This window comes from Polistes fuscatus, unplaced genomic scaffold (assembly GCF_010416935.1).
Source record: "Polistes fuscatus isolate 324 unplaced genomic scaffold, CU_Pfus_HIC Scaffold4, whole genome shotgun sequence".
NCBI lineage: Eukaryota > Metazoa > Arthropoda > Insecta > Hymenoptera > Vespidae > Polistes > Polistes fuscatus.
This window is the reverse complement of record NW_025113118.1, coordinates 4054540-4071206: the sequence shown is the minus strand read 5'-3', so window position 1 is coordinate 4071206 and position 16667 is coordinate 4054540. Positions and strand designations below refer to the sequence as shown.

Genomic DNA, 16667 nt, shown 5'->3' with positions numbered 1-16667 from the left:
ATTTAATATTAAATATTAATATATACTACCTGTACTAATATTATTAAATTATTCCTATGATACAATTATTATCATTATATTATTATTATTATCATTATATTATCATTATATTATTGCATTATATAATATATTATTATATTTATTTTTAATTTAGCTTGTGTGTTTTTTTTCTTTTTAATTTTTATAAATGACATGCATTCTAACAATTGAAACGTTCTAATGTTTATATACCTTATTACTTGTTGTAAATTAGCATTCGTGCATTTGGAAAGTCAGTGAATGAATTTGAGTTATTTCGAAGGCAACACCTCACAACAGGGACGATTATTTTTGAAAATGAAATCTCGTTTGAACAACTCCGATTACTTTCTTCTCAGATGTCTCTCTTTCGTTTCGTTTCGTTTCGGCATGATTCCGACATGGTTAATCGATGGAATGAATAGCGATTAGTGTCACGGGCGCAACGACCCTAACAGCATGATGAGAAAAAGAAATATAAATAAATAAATAAATAAATAAATAAATAAATAAAGAAAGAAATAATAATAAGAAGAAAGAAGAAAGAATAAAGATTCGTTTGAGGAAAAGACGAGAAAAGGAAAGAAAGTTATGCGAATGTTTTAATAGAATTTACCCGGAGGATATAACTCGTCTTCCTTTAACCTTTCATTATCTTTCTTTTTACTCTCTCATTTTTAAATAAGTTATCTTTCTTATACATTGATTTTAGAAACCAACTCTCCAACAGTTAGACAAATACTTACTTCATTGTAAGATAAATTTAAAGGTATGCAATTGTGTAATTTTAATGTTCCATTGTCTTGATAAAGAGAAATGTCAAAAGTTTGTTTTTTTTAAACAATCACTATAACACATAATTCGATAATTATGAATACCCGGAAAATTCGTGCCGTTTGTTTATTTTCTTTTTACTTTTCTCGCGTACACGTATGCAACAACGCGTAATTTACGGTTCATTATTTTATAAATTTGTTTTCATCTTACGAATCCAATGATTATTATTTTTCAATATTACCTTTTCTTTCCGCGAAGATTAACAATAATCTGCACGAACAGATTTTTTTTTTCTAAAAATCCAATCGTTTTCGGTGAAAGTAAAGTTTAACGTCGTAAAAAAATAATAACATTTGCTTTAGAATGATCCCCTCGTTGCGAGCATTATAATCGAATAGAATTGAAGTTATCTAACTAAAGAATTCGCGTATTAATGCTTGTATATTTATCTATCTTTATATACACATAAATAAATACATACATACACGTACATACTAATGTAAGAAAAGGGTAGATATTTATGTGTTACAAGTTGAAAAGTATATATATAAAATCGTATAGTTAGTAATGAATCACATCGAATTAAAGTTATCTAACTTAAGAATTCCTACACACACACATACACACACATACATATAATATAAATACACGAATGATATACTAACGTATGAAAACATGGATAGTTATATGTGTTACCAATTGAAAAGTATGAAATCATTAGTAAGAATTTAACGAACGAAAGTGGGATAAATTATCCCAAGAATGATCTCTTATTATTATCCTTGTAAAATTGTACAAGAGACATAGAAAGATGTTTGTACGAAAGTTAACGATCGTAATTCGTGATAATCCGAGTATATCGTACAACGTTTTAAAGTTCGTGCACACAACACTTCGTGCACTGTTAGATTTTTCTTATTTTATTTTATATAGATATTTTTTTTTTCTTCTTTTTTCATCCTGTTTTGTTTTATTCTCGTACGTAAGATCAACATAGTTCTAACCGGTACTCTTTATTACCAAACGTGCAAACTAATGCACTTATCAGATCAATCTAATATTTGCTAGCAATTAAGACAGGTTAAGAAAGATAAATGAAATACGATAACACTTATATAGAAATTTTTCATCGATGTTACGTTTCCTACGTGAAATACGTGCACGTGTGGTTAAATCATTACTCATTGAATGAGAATATCCTTAGTAAATTTCATAGTTGAATTTTCGAAAGTTATTCGAAGATTATTAACGAAAAGAAATTTATCGAGTGATGGATTAACCAACGTTAAACCTTACTAACGGTGTTAGATAAATCATCTTTCATACCAACTATCTACGGATGATTAATTTTCTCTTTAACGAGTTGTCCTACGAGAGTTTATCGTTTGAACGAATTTGAATTGATTTTATTTGTTGTTTTTGAAGTTATACTTCTTTTGGCGCGTTGGGGAAAATGTAATGGGGAGTGATTTTGTTCTGAGCGTCTGGAAAAACGACACCATGAAGTTTGTCGGTATTTAACGACGCGCGGCAAAGTGATTTCAAGTTTAACGGCATGAAGTTGTCTTCTTTTCTTCTTCCCCCCTTTTTTCTCAAGCGGGTCACACCCATCCAAATACTAATCGTACTCAGCGCTGCTTGACTTAAAATGATCGAGTGGGAAGTAGTTCTATCACCGCGCCATGACAGTTGACGCATAAATATTTCGATATATCTCCCTTATATTTAGTGTAGACCGATTGAAAATATGTTTCCTTTCTTTTTTTGTTAAATAAATAAATAATAATAATTAGTTGCTTATGTTCTCATACTTCCAATCCAATATTTTTTTGAAGTTATTTTTGAGGTTATATTCATTTCGGTACGCCAAAGAAGTATAACTTCTTACGTGCGTACATAAGTACACACACCAGTTTTTTTTTTTAAGTTATTTTTTTTCTTTGAAGTTTTTTTTAAAGTTATTTTTTGAGGTTATTGAGGTTATATTCGTTTTGGTACGGCAAAGAAGTATAACTTCTTACGTGCGTACGTAAATACACACACCAGTTTTTTTTATATGAAATCGATCTGCCTAGTTAATTATTTTTATTTTCAAACGAGAGTGATTTTCAAGCGAATTATTTCGTTTACGAATAAAACAAATAGAATACGTAAAAAGAAGAAGAAGAAGAAGAAGAAGAGAAAGAAGAAATGATTAGGGATAGGGGAAGGAGGATGATAAGGGGTGGGAGAAGAAGGAAGAAAGAATAAAAAAAGTATTACACATACATATAAATATATATAGTCGTGCGTATACGCGAAGGTTACGCACGCGTAGGAGATCGTATTATATAATTTCATTCATAGGTAAGTAAATATACGTCCTTGGTAGAGGGCTAGGTCAATTCATTCATCTTGACATTTTCTTCTTTAATGTCAGACGAATACGCTTGTTCGTGATAACCACGATTCCATTCTAACTGTTTTAATTCCGATCAATAAAGTTCATTTTGTATAGGTGTACGTGTGAGTAACACATACGTTAGTATAATACAAAGAATGATTAAATATATAAATGAGTATTATAAATATATATTATCGATATGTGTTTTCGATTGAATTGTGAATTGGATTGGACCGTTTTGAAATTCTCGTCTCTCGAGTACCGTTGTTTGAATTTCATATGCATGGGGTTAATCGAAAGTAGTAGTGAAAGCTGTGATGATGATGATGATGATGATGATGATGATGATGATGATAATAATAATCGATTATTCTCTCTCGTAGTTTGCATCCAACCAAGACCAGGACACCTTCCTTAACAATAAGTGTTAAAACATAATACGATTGAATTATGGTAATTTGAAATGCCCCAAAGTATTTCAAGCATAACGACAATGTTGTTTCACGCAACCTAAAGAAATGCCAAAAGGAGAAAGGATCGTCATTGTTTCCGTGGAATTACGAATTTTCATTTGATTTTTATCTATCAACACGATCTCTCTTAATTTCTAATCTTTCTCGAAAGTTATAAGTGTTAACGAACCTTTTACATTACGAATTAATATTTATTTCGCGTATTTTATTTACACATTTTTTTTTCCCCCTATACGTCCCAAATGCATTTATTTCTTTACGTTATCTATATGGCATGCGTGTATTTTCTTTTCTTTTTTCACGTACACGCTTGTATATGTATATACTTACCTCCCCCCTCCTCGTCTCTTAAAATTTTATTTTTATCTCTCTGGGGAGTTATTTTTTTTATTTTATTTTTATTTTATTTTATATCAGTTTTCATCCGTATGTAAATTTTTATTAATCTAACATTTATATATATATTGTTGCATTTTATTTTATTTTTATATTTTATTTGATTTTATTTTTATTTTATTTTTCTTTCGTATGTAAATTTTTATTAATTGTTGCAATCTAACCGAGCGTTAATTAACGGAATAACGTTTTTAAAACTGTCTCGTTTTACCTGACCAAACGATTTCATTATAATTTGGGTAGGTTAAACAAAACTAAAACAAAAATGTTCCGTTATAAGATGATGATTAAAAAAAAAAAAAACTTTCCGTGTTCCGTACTTTTAGATTCCTACTTTAGATTTCCTACTCTTTATAGGAATGATCATTTATTTTAACCTTGTACGTTGAATTTATTTATTTTTTTTTTTTTCTTTTTTTATCCCTGAGAGATCTTTCGAGATTCATTTTTAATAAGAGAGTCAACCTAATTGGGTAATGAATTTAAGCATAAAGTTGAAGTTACGAGGAAGAAAAGTTAGGCATCATTTAAACGTGATTTATGTAAATAACGGAAAGATAAAGAAAGGGGAAGAGAATAAATATGATGTACATAAACGATGAGTCATATGAAAACGGAGAGAGAAAAATAGAAAGAAAGAGAGAGAGAGAGAAGAAAATAAAAAGAGAAAAATAATGCAAATTAAGAGACATTATGTACATAAAATTTCACAAATTTCATCTATAATACATGAAACTTCTCCGTGAATTGGCGCCATGCGTTGAATAATATAATAATCAACATCTTTCTTTTCTTAGTTTCTTTTATTTCTTTTTTTTTTCTTTCTTATTTTTAGAAAATATTTTCGAAGTCGTTTAGAAAATTTACAATATCTCGATGATAATCAATTCGTTTGACATAAATTGTAATCGATTTTCTTTTTTTGTTTTTTTCTTTTTTAAATCGAGAATTTATGTTCGCGATACGTTTATTTGTATTTGAAATAAATCGTGATCAAAGGATTACATTAAAATAATAAGATAATTGTAATATCATCACAGGTGTATAAATATATTTACAGGTGTGTATATAAGAGATTCAAGCTAAAGGTATGTAAAAATTTTCGAAAAATTTTTTTTTTAAATATAAAATCATCCCCACATGGGGTGCCACCTTTTTATTACATTTGATCCTTTTTTTATAGAGTCTGTTTATGTATTAGACTGTTTTACAATTGTTTCTAGTATTGTTTGAAAAAATTGTACATGCGTATAATATTTTATATATTATTTTATTTTATTTAGGTAATAGATAGCATTAAGATCAAAAATATTCTATGTAAAGCTGTGTAAAACTATGAAAAATATTTGCAATTTTTATTTCCAATAATACACATTGGTATCAATAAATATTGCAAAGTTTTTTCTTATTATAATTATTTAATACATTAAAAACAAAACAAAAAAAGAATTAATTAATTAATTTTCGTTTTAATCGCAAATTAATTTATTTCGAAGAAAGAAAGAAATAAAGAAAGATAGGCAAAAACTTTTGGAACTTGTATGAAAATAATGCAATACCGGTAGGACAGAAAGGTAGAAACGAGGCGAAATCTTGCAATTTCGAATGGCTGCAACCAGTTCTTTTTTTTGTCTTTATCTTTTTTCTTTTTTTTTTTTTATAACCCGAGGGCAACATTTTGGCAAAGTATACCCAATTCGATCTCGTAACGAGCGGCTGCAATATGCAAGCCGATCATCTCGTAATGGCGTTGCGTGTCGGCCTTCGTCGTCGTCATCATCATCATCATCATCATCATCGTCGTCGTCGTCGTAGTCGTTGTAGTCGTTGAAGTGAAAAGGAACAGGATAATTGCACTCATATTACTTCTATATATATGAATATAAAGCAATTCTACCTAATATGGAACATCTCGGTGATTAAATAACGTAAACAATTGTTAATCGTACGAAATATTACATTTTTATTATAGATAATTGTTTTCTTTTTAATTAATATCGATAAATATATTATAATCTTTGTATATATTTTTTTTTTTAATATTTTATTTTATATTTTTAAATATATTTTTTTCAAATATTTGGTTTTCACATCAAAAATTCCCATCGTACGTAGAAAAATTGGCAAATGGAAAAAAATTGAAATTATTTAATGGAAAATAATTGGTTCTTTTTTTTTGGGATAATGATAAAAAATATCTTTTATATATATATATTTTTTAAATATTTTATTTATATTTTTAAATATTTTTTTTCAAATATTTGGTTTTCACATAAAAAATTCCCATCGTACGTGCTAAAATTGGCAAATCGAAAAAAATAGAAATTATTTAATGGAAAATAATTGGTTCTTTTTTTTTTGGATAATGATAAAAAATATCTTACAAAATTCTAATGGATCATGTAACGTGCGTTCATCGATGATAAACAATATTGTCTTTTTTTTTTCTTTGGTATTTTTATTTATTTATTTACTTGCGTGCGCGTACGAACGAATATTAAGTATCCCCCTTTTTACTAATTTGAATTGAATTTTTTCCTTTCTTCCTATCTTTCCTTTTCAAATATCATCGATAGTTAGATTGTATAACACAAGTAGCTCTTGCGTTAGGGTATTGCATCGTAATCACTAAATTGGTTTTCTTCGATCCTGGTGATCTTCTCCCGAGATCGAAGGTACCAATTAAATTATTCATCGATAGATGCTAGAAAATAGCGTGGGTTGAACTTATCAGACGTATAGTATCTATGATTATGTAGTACTTACGTTACTTAACCGAATTGGTAAACGTAATACCTAATGGATCGGGTCAAATAATTCGATGATATCTGAAACGTTGTTGTTGAGTCTAATTGTAAAGGAAGAGAAAAAACGAAATTTGAATAGGAGGAAATAAAAAAAAAAAAAAAGAAAGAAAAACTAACAAATTCAAATTATTCAAACGCAAAGTTTCAACCAGGAATAAAACATTTCATGTTATTTTTTTGTTCTTTTTAGAGCTTGTAAACGATCGGACGGATTTGTTTTTTATCGAGTTGTTCGATCTGTGACTACTAATTAGTATCTACGTACAGTACCGTGCAAAAGTATTGCCACGAAATACATTGATTTTTTTTATGTAATTATTTTACATAATATATCTTAAGAATTTAAATAAATGTAAAATAGAAAACAATATAGGAAGGAAAAAAAAATGTATATATTACTGTAATAATTACGATAATATTGAATAATCAAACGTAACGTTAAAATGATTTAATTATTTGTAATAACAGATACGTGCAGCCCCGGTAATTACGACAGTGGATTGATTAATCAATGAATGAACAAATCGGAAGGAAAAATAAATGTTACGATTTATTTCATATATTCAAATTACACATATAATATATTACAAAATAAATTTTGTTATATTTTTATTATAAATAATACCAGTCCACTGAAATAATTTAAACGAACACACATATTTTGTTTAACTCTTATCATTTATGTTAATTTTATTAAACATTATGTATACACGTTATATATTATATATTATATATAAATAAAAATATCTCCCCATCGGGAAGATGCATTTACATATAAATACAAATTGTAAGAAAACAAATTTGAGGTTGGAGAATACTCGAATAATAATTATTATCAACAAGTGAATATAACAACGTGTCGTAAGTAAGTGACATTTGAGTTAAACGATTAGACAGGAGATAGACATAGTTGAAACAGTGTTAGTGTGATAGTTGGTATCGTATATTTACGCTTCTTAAAGTGCAGTGATTTATTGCAACCTTTCGTAGACAGGAATCACACATAGTAGGGGGTGACTAGGTAGAAAGGAATACGATAGATGTTTTCGAGAATATTATTCGTTAAATGAGCTCAGCTTTCGATTCGAAAATGTTCCACGAAGGTATTAGATATATTCTATCAGTTTTTTTATACTATTCATATATGTATATATATAATATGTATGTGTATACGTGTATTGATATAGTATACGTATCTAGGTTGGGACACATGTATATTATACACGTGTAATGTGTGTATGTGTATTGATAGTTAAAGTATACGTATGCATGTGATGTGCATGTATTATATATTATACGTGTTATGTGTGTATATGTATTGGTAGTTAAAATATACGTATACGTATGTATATTATATACGTGTTATGTGTGTATGTGTATTGGTAGTTAGAGTATACGGTATCCAGATGGGTGGACATGTATATTATACGTGTGTTAATGTGTGTATGTGTATTGATAGTTAGATTAATGTATGTATATATTATTTGTATGTATGTACGTGTATTGGTAGTTATAGTATACGTATGCATGTGATGTGAATGTATTATATATTATACGTGTATGTGTGTATGTGTATTGGTAGTTAGAGTATTTGGTATCCAGATTGGTGAGCATGTATATTATACGTGTGTTAATGTGTGTATGTGTATTGATAGTTAGATTATACGTATGCAAGTGTGGTGTGCATGTTACTACACGCGTTAGTTATACTTCGGTCTCGCGCGAGTTTGAAAAATGGAAATTCTCTTGGGCGAAAGGAAGCTCGAAAAAAATATCGCTCAAAGACCGGTTTCTCGATCCAGGTCTCCCTCTCTTTGATTCTCGTACCAGCCATTCGTTCGCTCGGAGTTCGTTGCGCCTTCTAAGAGTCCGTCGAGAGAGAGAGAGAGAGAGAGAAAGAGAAGGAGAGAATATCGATTCTCGAAGATTAGAGAGAGATTTGATCGGAAATCGTTTGCTTGACCTCCTCCCGATAAGAAAAAGGAAGAAAGAATGAAAGAGAGAGAGGTATTTTATAATAGCACTAATACATTTGCAAACTGTAATATACCTGCCAGTTATTTATAAGAGTTAGATCAATCCTCGTATATCGGATTTGTGAATGTAAGATCGAATGTATGGGGAATGATCCATGGGGGGATGGGGAGGGAATAGTTTCGTATTCGTGTGTTACGATTATTATTAGATTTATCAAATATTTGATTATTATTATCTTATATATAGAAATAAATTTCACATACACACACACACAAAGTAAATATTAATTGATGTATTTAACTTGTATTAATGAAATTATATATTGGATGGGTGGGAATAGTTTCGTATTCTTGTATTACGATTATTATTAGATTTATCAAATGTTTGATTATTATTATTTTATATATATATTAAAATATATATAAAAAATAAATCTCAGAGAGAAAATATATTAATTTATGTATTTAATTTGTGTTAATGAAATTATATATTGTATGATTTTTGATCGTTATAAAAATATTGACGAAGAATAAGAGATCAAGGGGAGATCGATTATGCGTTAGTATTATTAACAAGAGGATATTCGATACTTGTCATTATTATTATCACCATTATTATTATTATTATAAGGTATAATGTATCATGTAAACTTGTAGCGGTACTTATTTAAAATTTACAATTTTAAATGACTTTATTATTTCTTCATTTCAATAATTTTATCTAAAAGTATCGTGTAAAGATAATGACGATAAAAAGATAAATAATGATTTTCTTTTTCTCATAATCGATGGATTTATATTATTGCGAACTTGAAATAATTTCTATTACGTAAAATACGACTATATAAGTTAATGTAAAGTTAATCGTAAAATCGGAATTAGCAATGTGTCGCAATAATAAACATTAACGCGAGAGATCGCATGTTAAATTTGAAATTTCGAATCAATTAGAAAAAAAAAAAAGAAATAAAGGAACGCCTCCGACAAAAAATCCGAAGGAAAAGTTTGTCGCGTGTTGTGTTGTTTTACTTGTGTTTCCTGTTGCGCGCGAGTTAGTATCAATAGTTACGCGTCGTTCTCCACTTTCTAACGTTGAAAATAATAATGATGATGATGATGATGATGATGATGATGATAGCTCGTAGTAAAAGTAGTAGTAGAATAGTAATAGTAATAGTAGTAGCATTCGTTGCGGTGCAAGGAGAGTGCATTCAAAGTCACGACACTCTTCTATCTAACCTAAGTAGAAGTAACCTAAGCGCAAAGGCAACAACGTCGTTTGCAAATAATTTCACCGGTTGCGATTATGCAAAAGTCTTCAACCCCCTCCTCCCTCCACCCCCTCCTCCTGCTCCGACGTCCGTCCGTTAATCGTTAAGTTCGATTATTCGCATTCCTTTTTCTTTTTTTTTTCTTTTTCTTTTTCTTTCTTTTCATTTTCCTCTTTTAGAATTTTTTTTTCTTCTATCGAAAAGAAAAAAGAAAAAAAACAATATACGTTTGTTCACCCTTATTTACACGAGAACGTGTTAATTTAAATAAGTATACACACAACAAGGATATTTGGTAATAATAATAATAATAATAATTGTTGCCTTTCGTTTCGTTTCGTTTCGTTTAGTTTATTTATGCTTATTTTCTTCTTAAGAAAAATATTTTGTCATTTGTGATGTAATATGTGTTAGATTATCCGTTATTCTCTTCTTCTTCTTCTTCTTGTTTTTTTTTCTTCTTTTTTTTCATTTTTTCTTTGTTAAGTAACACGAAGATAAATTTATCGACAATATTCTTTCTCTCTCTCTCTCTGTCTCTCTTTCGCTAACACATCTATTTCTAATTAAAGAGTCATTACCTCTATCCTTCACACTTATAATGTAACTCACGAAGAAGCACCACGGAATGTTTATCGTAAATCAAATAATGCAATAATACTCGAGTGTGTTGGTTGCTTGGGAGCGGGGGAAGAGGAAGGAGGAGGGGGGGTTGGGTCGGTAAGTCGTGAATTAAGTAAGTGTGTGTAAGTATTTATACACGTTAGCAATCGTGGATTACCAATTGGGAAGTTAAAGTGCATATATACCTTTTTCGTGCCTGCGAGAAAAAGAAGGAAAAAAAAAAAGAAAAAGGAGAGAAAAAAATCAGCTTCCATTTGTAAACGCACCACGCGTACCACCGCGTCCGTTTCCCGCACCCCTCCCCACCCCACGCCCCTATTTCTGAATTCTTTCCAGAAATTCCATGCCTGGACCTTGCGCAATCTCATATTGTTACATTCACGTAAAACTATTCTTTGTTAATTTATTCCGACATATATAATATTCGTTCTAGTGTTTTCAACAGACGTTTGCCAATTTTACCCCCTTTCCCATCCCCCCACACCTATTTACCATTTATTAAATTTTATTCGTCGTCGCGTAAATCACCGCACACGTAATAATATTTTCTTTGTAAATTTTATTACGACACATATGTGTTTCAAGTGTTCTTCTCACCAAACATTTATAAATTCTATCCACCCCCTCCCTCTGCCCTCCACCTACACCTATTTACGATTTATTATATTTTATTCGTTCGCATGAATCACTGCACACTGTAAAAGTCATTATTTTTTTTGTAAATTTTATTTCGAACGCGTGTATTCGAGTATTCTCGGCAGACGTTTGCCAATTTTTTTTTTTTCATAAACAATCCCCTCCCACCCCCTCCGCCCCTTTTTATCAACGTTTTTGTCAGATATAATTATCGTTCTTTTTTATTAGGGGTAAATTTTCACGTCGGATGAAACACACTCGTTTGTTTATTCAATTAACCAGATAACAGGGAATTATCTCATAATTTATGAAAAAGTACGAAATGAAATAATGATATCGAATTTGTTGGATAAATTAATCGAGCGTATCGCGGTCACGTGAGTGAGTGAGTGAGTGAGTTAGGTATGGTTGATTTGTTGCTTGAAAAAAATGTAATATTATTACTTTGGCATATTCCAATTGGAAATTTTCTATTCAGAGAGTCTCTTATACGTATATTTATATTTTTATCTTTCCTTAAGCAACACAGATTTCTTTGGTTTTATTTTTCCTTCCGTTCTGTTCTCTTCTTTTATCTTCTATCTCGTAAGGATTATTAATTCGATGAACAAAAGAAACGATAGAAGGGTTACATCGCGTTCATTCGCGAGTCGCAACAAACAAAAAAATTCCTTGTACTAGTTTTCTCGATATTTTATTGTCCATATTGGCAAATAAATTTCGCAATGAACACAGTTTTTGGTGGTTTGGTATACGACATGGATTACATTAATGAGTGTGTGTGTGTTCATACTTTGGTCGGTTATAAAATTATGTAATAATTCTTACGAACGAAACGTAATTTCGTTTTAAAAACCTACGTCAATCTGGATCGCTGATAGTTTGGCTTACTTTTTAAAACGAAAAAAAAAAGAAACAAAAAAGAAAAAGATAAAACAACAATTACGAAAGTATTCTCGTGTTCGATTTTATTTATTATAATTCAAGCGTATTAATTCGACAAAAATTATCCTATATTTCAATTCCTGAATATACGAATCGTGTCAAATAGAAATAAATAAATAAGACTTAACGAGATAATTCCCCCAGATAAATTCCCAGATAATTCCTCCTTCCCTCAAAAAAAAAGGAAAGGAAAAAATGAATAAATCTCTGTTGGTGTTTGCTCCAGATATCATTTTTTCCAAATTTTATTTCTTTTTATTTTCCTCATTCAACAAGAATTTAATTAAATCCTTTCCTTCGGACCATGATAATATGTAACCGAGATACTAATCGAAATGTAGGTCAACAGATCATAACACGATTGTAACGGAAATCCGTGTGAGTGTATATATATGTGTGTGTGCGTGTGTAATTGTATATGTGAGTTTCTCGATTCTTCGATTTAATTTGTTTGTTTGTTCGTTGGGGTTTAGTTTGCTTTGAATGATCGGTACGAGGCCAATTTCACGCATAACTCATAGGTAAGTTTGTTTTACAATTAGATCTAGAAATAATGAAACGAAATAATAAAAGAAATAGAATAATGAAGGAACACCATAGCAATAGTATTATATATAGAACGTATATTATTATCTTTCACGTTTCTCTGTCGCGACAAAGAAAGAGGAAGGAAACCATTATCGAGTGAAAATATTAGAAAACGCTTTCCATTTGCGGTCGTAATACGTTTGAAGTATGCGATCTGTGGTGGTTAGCCGGTTTACCATCGATCTTCGTCGAGTTTGTGATCGATCGATCGATCAATAATCGATCGAAATACTGGACGAATTGTGAAATTATTTTATTTTATTTTATTTTATTTTATTTTTTTTAGCTTTTTCCTTTTTTACTTTTTTGCTTTTACGATCCAGATATATTATCTGTGTAAAAAAAAAGAAACCTTATTTCAATACTATTGGTCGAGAAAGTTAATTTTGAAATAAAAAAAAAAGCTAATTGTTGCAGGTGTAATAATATTGTTTTATATAAAAAGAAAATTAAACAAAAAAAGAGGTAAGCAACATACAATACGCTACTATAGAAAAAATATAATATATATATATTAATTAATAATGATATATGTAATACACACACACACACACACACATATCTATTGCAAAAATTACTACTATAGAAAATATTGATAGGATAAAAATGTTATTTGTAAAATAAACTAGATTATTATTTTATTTCAATTTCGAAACGAGTAAGATATTTTATCTTTCTATCTGATTCTCGGATAACCTTTCATAAATATAATATAATATAATAATATTGTTTAAAATAGAAGAAAAAGAAAAAACTACAAAGATATTTTATCGAGAAGCAACCCATATTTCTGTGATAATTATATTATGGTATAAAAATAATAAAGGAAAAAAAAAAAGCAAATCGCAATAAAAAATCTAAACTATTTCTGTATACACGATAATTATCTAACATCGAAACGTTTGAAATATTTTATCATTCTGTTCGATCTTATATAATTCTTTTATCTTTCGTAAATAATTGTAATTATATATATATATATATATAAAAAAAGAAAAGAAAAATGTGTGATCAAACGTGTTACGTACGAACGAATTATTTATTGTCTAACTTTTAAACGCGAAAAAGGTATTTTTATCTTGATATATTGGATTCGTATAAGTAATTTTTTGTCCCCCTTTCGATAGCGTTGTAAAAATGTACATCGCATTTAACCATCGGTATTTTACTCCTTTATATAGTTTATGTTCGCCTCAATACTAAATCAATTTTTCCCCTCGAGGTGGAATTCCGTATAATTGCTAAATTCGGATTCTGAGTTAGGTGTGCCTTTAAGGATACAAAGAAATAAAAGCTGCCGACCGATAATAACCGTAAGTACGTGTGAGTTTAAAAATAGGAATTTTTTATTCGTGCTATTAAAACTGGTCTCGTTACGAATTAAGTTTACCTTTCTTACATTTAAATCAAACGCGAATTTTCTGTTCGATTCTTTAAAAATAATTGAAATTACATTTCCCGCGTTACCACACCATTCCAATTAATTTTTCTTACTCTCTACACACCCCCCCTTTACCTCCCTATTATAATATATAATTATTAAATATAAATTTACAATAATTAAATTAAATAAAATTAATTAAATTCATATTAAATATATATAATTATTAAATATAAATTTACAATAATTAAATTAAATAAAATTAATTAAATTCATATTAAATATATATAATTATTTAATATTTATAATTATATAATAATAAAATAATAAAATAAATATATAATAATAAATAAATAATATATAATAATAAAATAATAAAATAAATAATAATATATATATAATATATGAACTTTCAAAATGTGGGTTAATGAGTTATTATCGTCCGATAAATTTTGTTAATTAATCAACGTTTCATTTATACCTAGATTGTAGAATTGCAAAAAGCTAGAAGCCTAATTTTTGATCACAGTACTTTCTGATTTCCTTTCTCTCTCTCTCTCTCTCTCTCTTTTCGTATCTTTCATTTCTAACTTATCAGTACGATACTTATCAAACGTTTTAGTTTAGATAAATCGCGTTCCTCGCTAAACCTGCCCATTTTCTATAATAATAATAATAATAATAATAATAATAAAACCAAAAAAAAATGTTAAAAAAATATTGTACTTTGCTTTCGAAAGCGAAATGAATGGAGGACGATGGATTCACGGGATAACTTGGAAGTTTCTACGCAAAACCAGTCTTTTGCATGATGGGTAGGTAAACCGCGGACACGGTTGAAACTGGCTTTCACCTTTTTCAAATTCAAAATTAGCACTCCGATAAAATATATATATTTATTTTCTAAAATATTGTACGATCGGAAAGTTAGATTCTATTTTCCCCCGAGTAAACTCTTCCAATTCACTTTTTTTGTTTTTTCACGTTCGACTAGTTTCGTACGAAATTTTTCGCATAAACGTTCCAAGTTTTTCCACGGAAACCAGGAAATGCAATAGCAATTTTTTGCATGATGCAATGATGCAATTTACGATGATTTAGGAGACAACAAAAAATATCGGAAAGATTGGGGGGGTAGGAGTGGGTGGTGGGGGGGGTAATGGATAAGTTGTTTAGCTTTAACGAACACCACCTCCTCCCCCCGTCCTTCCCCCCCACTCATAATTCATGACGAGTAAATCCAAAGACGGATACGTCCTGGATACGTCTCTCGTGTTAAATCAAAAAGGAATTTAATTGCAACGAAAGGAAGGATAATAAAACAATGAAAGAGAAAAAGACGTATATGTATTAATTAGATTGAAGGTCGTTCTCGATCATTATTACGTTTCTACTCGTTCGTTTAACGACATCAAAACTCTTGAGAAATAAATCTAGAGATTAGTAGATGGTGGTGGGGAGAGGGGGGCAAAATGAAAAGAACAAAAAAAAGAAAAAAAGAAAAAACAATAAAAATAGAAATAAAAGGAAACGTTGACAGTTGATTTCTTCTTTGGGTGATTGATTGATCATATTTAATCTCATATTGAAATTTATTATTACCATTATTATTATTGTTATTGATGTTTCGGTTGTTGTAATAATTGTAATTATTACGAAGGAAAAAAAAAAATAAAGGAAACGTAAAATTGTTAACAGAGTTCTTACAAATCGAGGGCACATGCGCCTGCCTACCTTTCTAACAGATTCTTATAAGAGACGTGCGTTGTTGATGTTTGTTGGTTGTGTTGTGTTGTGTTGTGTTGTGTTGGTTGAGTGTCTGGATGGTTATCGTCTAAATCTTGCGTCAGAGATAAATAGCAATTACGTTGGTATCCTGTGTCAGGTTTTAACGTCTATACAATATTATGATTTGCGAACTAACCAATCGTTTTAAATCAAATTTATTTTGGCTTGATCGATGATAATCGTCGATATATTATGGAATAGAATTTATTATTACATTCATTTTGTGCACGCTTAATAATGAATCATCCCACTCCCGACTCTTCTCCTTCCCCCCTCCCTTCGTTAACTATACCTGGGATAATTGACAGAAATAATATACGCACGTACGAGAACGTTTCTTTTTTCTTTTCTTTTTTTTTACCGATATATCGAGAGATTATTCACACGTTTGTTTATTTTCTTTCATTTTTATATTCAAATAATCGATCGAATGGCAAGCTAATAAATTTATGATAATGTAATATCGTCGTTAGAAAATGATTTTTAATTCAGATTTTCATCTTCGATATATATATATATATAATGAGAATAGTGTTTATTGTTATATAATATAAATAATAATAAAAATATATAAAATATATAAATATATATAAAATATATATAA

At 29.3% G+C, this 16667-nt stretch overlaps 1 protein-coding gene across 1 annotated transcript in view; it reads right to left on the bottom strand.

Annotated features, from left to right (window-relative positions):
• The window catches only part of LOC122521072 (angiopoietin-2), a 43961-nt gene that overhangs the window by 13863 nt on the left and 13431 nt on the right, over positions 1 to 16667 (bottom strand). The gene's annotated exons all lie outside the window — the stretch shown is intronic.